Here is a 5,420-nt window from a genome sequence, read left to right on the forward strand (position 1 = left end):
TCTAACTACTCAGAGGCGAGAAGGGACAAGCCCCTTTAAAGATAAGTGACTTTTAAAAGAGGCTAGGAGATGCAAAGTCTTGTTAAAATGTGATTTTAGCAGAATGCTAGATGAATGAAATGCCATGTTTAACTAAAGAAGTTTCTTTCTGTGTAAGCGAAGTATTGATTAGATAGAAGGCTGTAAAAGAGGGAGAGATAGTTAGCAGAATGGTTACTGAGCAAACTGAGGGAAATAGTAGCCCTGCCTAGAATGAGGCTAACAGAGCCCACGTTTGTCCCTGGAACTACCTCTCTCTCTCTCTCTCTCTCTCTCTCTCTCTCTCTCTCTCTCTCTCTCTCTTTCTCTCTCTCTCTCTCTCTCTCTCTCTCTCTCTCTCTCTCTCTCTCTCTCTCTCTCTCTCTTCTCTCTCTCTCTCTCTCTCTCTCTCTCTCTCTCTCTCAGCTGGTTTCTTTTTAGGGTTAGAGATCAGACCAAGTACAACCCCAAAGAAGTCTGTCCTGAAAATTTTCGAATAAATTCACAGCCCAAGGCTGAATAGTAATTGTTAACGCTACATCTAAAAATAACCTCTACCTCTTAAGTTTTCTGTGGCTTTCCAATCTTGCAAGAACAGATTGAATTTCGAAGTTTTTCTACTGTAGAGAAGCTTTCAGCTGTAGCCATTTGATTAGTATCATAAAAAGTGATCTCAAAATCCGCGGGCAGCAGCTCAAGGCCCAACAGGCCCCTCCAATCTCCAGGGGCAGTCTTGGCCACCAGGTAGCAGCTGCCCAAATCTCGGGTGGACTGACCTGCTTAAACTAAACAGAGTTTAGAAGCCATATCATCGTTTCTGCATGAATTTGGACAAAAAGCATTCAAGTTATCAAGCTCCTCTTTATTTCCTCTTAAACTAGGTCAAGCCTGGGAATAACTTATTAAATGGGAGCAATATTCCTTTTCCTATCAACTCTACGTACACCTTTAAAAATTCACCTTTTTGTGGTCATCCCGATCGATGCCTCTCAATTATGGGCACTCCTGCCCCACTGGCTGGCACAGTGGGCTTGAGTAGGCTTAGCATGCCCAGAACTCTTTTCCTTTCTCCTGATAACTGCACTCTATGGAAAACCACCCCTTGTATACACTGTTCCCCATGGGCTGAGTAGGACAGTCACCGCCTCCCAGGCTCAGGGGTGGGCACGTCTCTTGAGCATGACCAGCCAAGTAGTTCCATTCCTCTGGCCACAGTAAATGGATCAAGGGTGATCATTGAACCCAATCAGTCCAGTAAGAACCCATCTTGGAACTTTTTCTGGAACTCCCAGGAAAGAAAAAGAAACATTTTCATTATGAGTTACTAGGAGAATGTAAACTCAAAGACGTGGGGCCACCACATGGAGAGAACCTGACTGAGAGGGGCTTGCAAAAAGCAACGTAGAGTCGAGGTAGAAGGGGTGGTCCTACAGAGGGCATAGGTTAACACAGGCGTCCTCAAACTACGGCCCGCGGGCCACTTGTGGGTGTTTTTGCCGTTTTACTTGATGACTGTATGTTTTTACTAGAATTGAGCAAATAGGCAAATATATTGTAGATAAAGAAAAGCAAGTTTCTTGCTGTCAGAATAAGAACTTAAAAATAAGGGAAGAGGGGAAGTTAACTGAGCAGTCCTGAGATTTTGGTTTGGAATTGGAGGTACTAGCATGAATTCATGTTTTGTTTGAATATATAGACAGACAGAGAAATAAATATAGATGTTTGTGTGTGCATGGATTAGGATACTTCCTAGCCTTGTCTTCTGAGGAGGCCTGGATGCAACAACACCCCAGTAGTAATGAGCACACCTACCACCCAGATCTTAGATTCTAATTATCATTCTCCAATAAAAGGAACCAGGGCTCCTTGGAGAAGCAATTGATTTCATAGCTGAGGTAGAGAAAACGTGAGTCTGTAGTAGCTCGTAGTGCTAAATAGTAGGGGAAGGTCCATAAAGGATGGAGGCAAATCAAAGGGCATGAAAGAACTCTCACTGGCTAACACTGGAACAATATGAGCAAGAAGGTAAATAATGAGAAGTACTGGATTATAATCCTAGAATTAAAAAAATTCATAAGTCCATAATTATACCAATAAATAATTGAATAAATAAGTGGAGAAGGGACAGCTCTTCTTACAGAAAATTTTCAATCAATAATGTAGACGGAATAAGGGAAATTGAAAATTACTATTAGAATAATTGATCTCACTCATATGTGGAATCTAAAGAACAAAATAAACTGATGAACAAAATAGATCCAGAGATGTAGAAACATAGAACAGATTGAGGAATCTCAGAGGGAAGGTGGGGGGAGGTGAGTGGGTGAGAAGTGATTAACCCAAGAACTTATATGCAAATAGTATGGTGAAGGCCTAGGGAGGGGGGAGAGAATTAGCTAGAAGGGGTCAATGGGGGTAAAAGGAGTATATCTGTGTAACTTTCAATAATAAAGGTAAATTTTTTTAAAAAAGAATAATATAATTATTATTATTGCAGGCAATATTCACCAATGGTTTCTAAAATTAGTGGGCATTTTGGTCCCCGCTGGCGGCGCCCTTGCTTTCTGGTAGCGGTAGGGAGACGGTGGCCGCGGCCTTTTGAGCTGGGATGAACGCGCTCTCGGCAGAGGCAGGGGAGCCGAGCCGGAGCCATGGCCAGTACAGTGGTAGCAGTTGGATTGACCATTGCTGCTGCAGGATTTGCAGGCCGTTATGTTTTGCAAGCCATGAAGCATATGGAGCCTCAAGTAAAACAAGTTTTTCAAAGTCTACCAAAATCTGCCTTCAGTGGTGGCTATTACAGAGGTGGGTTTGAACCCAAAATTACAAAACGAGAAGCAGCACTAATACTAGGTGTAAGCCCTACTGCCAATAAAGAAAAAATAGATGCTCACCGATGAATTATGCTGTTAAATCACCCAGACAAGGGAGGATCTCCTTATATAGCAGCCAAAATCAATGAAGCTAAAGATTTACTAGGTGGTCAAGATAAGAAATGAAGTAAATGTATGGTGAATTTTAACTTGTTAGTCACGTATATGAAAACAGCTTTTTGTAATAAAATGTGCCAAAGCTAAAAAAATAAATAAATAAAATAAAATTAGTGGGCAAAAGTTTGAGGAGAAATAAGAGATTTGCATAGTCTCAAAGTATCTCCCCCCCCCCCATATATCTATTCTATATAATAAAAGTCTAATATGTAAATTGTCCCCTTGACCGAGAGTTCAACCAGGAGTTCGACCAATTGTTATGATGTGCGCTGACCACCAGGGGGTGGCGCGGAACATGGCGGGCGTCGGCAATGAGGCGCTGGCAGTGGGCAGCAGTGGAGGTGCTGTGAGCCCCAATGGGCTTCCAGGTGAGCCAGGCCGCAGCCACCGGGACTGCAGGGGCCGGTAGGGCTCCCTGTGGGTTCATGCAGGAGCCATGCTGTGAGGCCGGCCAGGAGAGAGCACGCTGCCCGCCTGGCTTCCGGGCAGCGCTGCTGGGTGGCCCAGAGGCCCACGCTTGCAGTGTCTAGCCGCACTAACCACATCTCCGCTTGGGGACTCGGGCACCGTGACTCAGGTGGAGAGGGTCATGCTGGGGTCCAGAGGCCCAGGGCCCAGAGATCAGCTGAGACCTGTCCTTCTACTCCAGATGCTCGCACTTCAATTGCCTGCCAGGTCTAGGGACCACACTCATGCATGAATTTCATGCACTGGGCCTCTAGTTAATTATAAAGGGAGATGTAATACCTTTTCATTGCAGAAAGTCAGTAGACACCACTTCAGATCAACATTACCAGAACATGACATCTGACATCATGTGGTGAACTGAGAAGAGTATGTCATTTTTGAGGTATTCTTATCACAGATGCATGACCTCAGTCTAATCATGAGAAAACATCAGGCAAACCCAAATTGAAGGATGTTCTACAAAATAATTGACCAGTACTCTTTAAAAGGGTCAAGGTCATAAGAGACAAAAAAAGATTAAGGAAATGTCACAGAATCGAGCAGCACTGACATCTAAATGAGATGTGAAATCTTTGATTGGATGCTAGGACAGACTTTAGTGGAAAAATTGGTGAAATTCAAATAAAGTCCTTAGTTTATTTGTATTGTCCCAATGTAATTTCTTAGTTTTGATCCTTGTGCTATTGTCATGCAAGATATTAATGTTAGTGGAGGCTGGGTAAGGGACTTGCTCAACTATTACTATTTTCGCAACTTCTCTATAAGTTTAAAGTTATTTCAAAACAATTTGTTAAAAACTGTAGAGGGTAAAAATAGAGGGTCGCTGGCGATCAAAGGCAATAGAGGAGCAAAGGGGAGGAGACCAGGGCCTGATTACATCATAAGAGCTTCTGGATCCAGCTATGACTGAGAAGAAACTCCAGGACTTTGGGATTTTTAGGGACAAGAGTGCAAATAATTTTACTATACCTAACCCTGAATTTAAATAAGTAGAGCAAATTCACAGGCCATTGAGTAAAAAGGTGTAGCAAGAAAAGCAAATACAGTTTGCATTCTACAAAATTTTAGAATGGTATCATTAATATTTAAAAACAAAACAAAGCAAAACCTTGAAATGTTTGTAAGAATGCCTCTCCAATTTGCTCAACACTTCTGAAGATCACTTAGGGTTATCAACTGAATTCACGCCTTGTATAAGGAAATTACCTACCTAAATAGTGTTCCTGAGACATGCAAGAAACTCAGCCTAAAATATCTTTCTATCGGCCATGCCACAGGACATGATGTTCACAGCGTCCATTTCTAAGTTTCCACTAACAAGTACATGCTGTTGCCCCATCTATAAATATTCACCGAGGTTCTGTTGGACGAGTGGTATATTATCAACCATTAGCAACTTAGCACCAATTTATTAACCAGATTAATTCCTGCTCCCGGGGAGGGTTTTGGAGAAATGGAACAAGTAATTTCGAATGAAGGATAGGAGGGAAGAAGTTGAAGTCTAAGAAGAGAGACCCGGATACTGTGCTGATTTTGGCGGGCCAGCTCCAAGGTACTGGGTAGAGAGAAGTAAGAGGAGCAGGAAGAAAAGAAGAATGCCACTGTACCAAGAACAAATCCACCCAGCATTCCTGTCTGCAGCCACCGTTTGCGGTAACAGTGTCAGCACGGTTTACGGCGCACATCAGAGCAGGGCACCGTGCTCGGCTCCGCAGACTGTTCCCGCACAAGGGCACAAGCTCCCCTTGCCAAGCCCTGCATCCTGGAGGGGGCTGCCTCTGCCCAGAATGGTGCTTTTCTCTAATTACTGCAAATGTCTGGCAGTCCCAGCCCTGCGTCAAAATGATTTTCAAGCCCGGAGCATACTTCCACTTTGGGGAATGTGACAAGGGACCTCGTTGCCTTCCACCCCAACCTTGCACCCAGGCCACTGTCACCCCAGTC

General features: G+C 43.6%; 1 pseudogene; it reads left to right on the forward strand.

The window, feature by feature from the left end:
• The first annotated feature begins 2,637 nt into the window (after positions 1–2,637).
• On the forward strand, positions 2,638–3,032 carry LOC103283305 (mitochondrial import inner membrane translocase subunit TIM14-like; annotated as a pseudogene).
• The last annotated feature ends 2,388 nt before the right edge of the window (positions 3,033–5,420 follow it).

The sequence above is a fragment of the Eptesicus fuscus genome, chromosome 11 (assembly GCF_027574615.1).
Source record: "Eptesicus fuscus isolate TK198812 chromosome 11, DD_ASM_mEF_20220401, whole genome shotgun sequence".
In the NCBI taxonomy this organism is placed as follows: domain Eukaryota; kingdom Metazoa; phylum Chordata; class Mammalia; order Chiroptera; family Vespertilionidae; genus Eptesicus; species Eptesicus fuscus.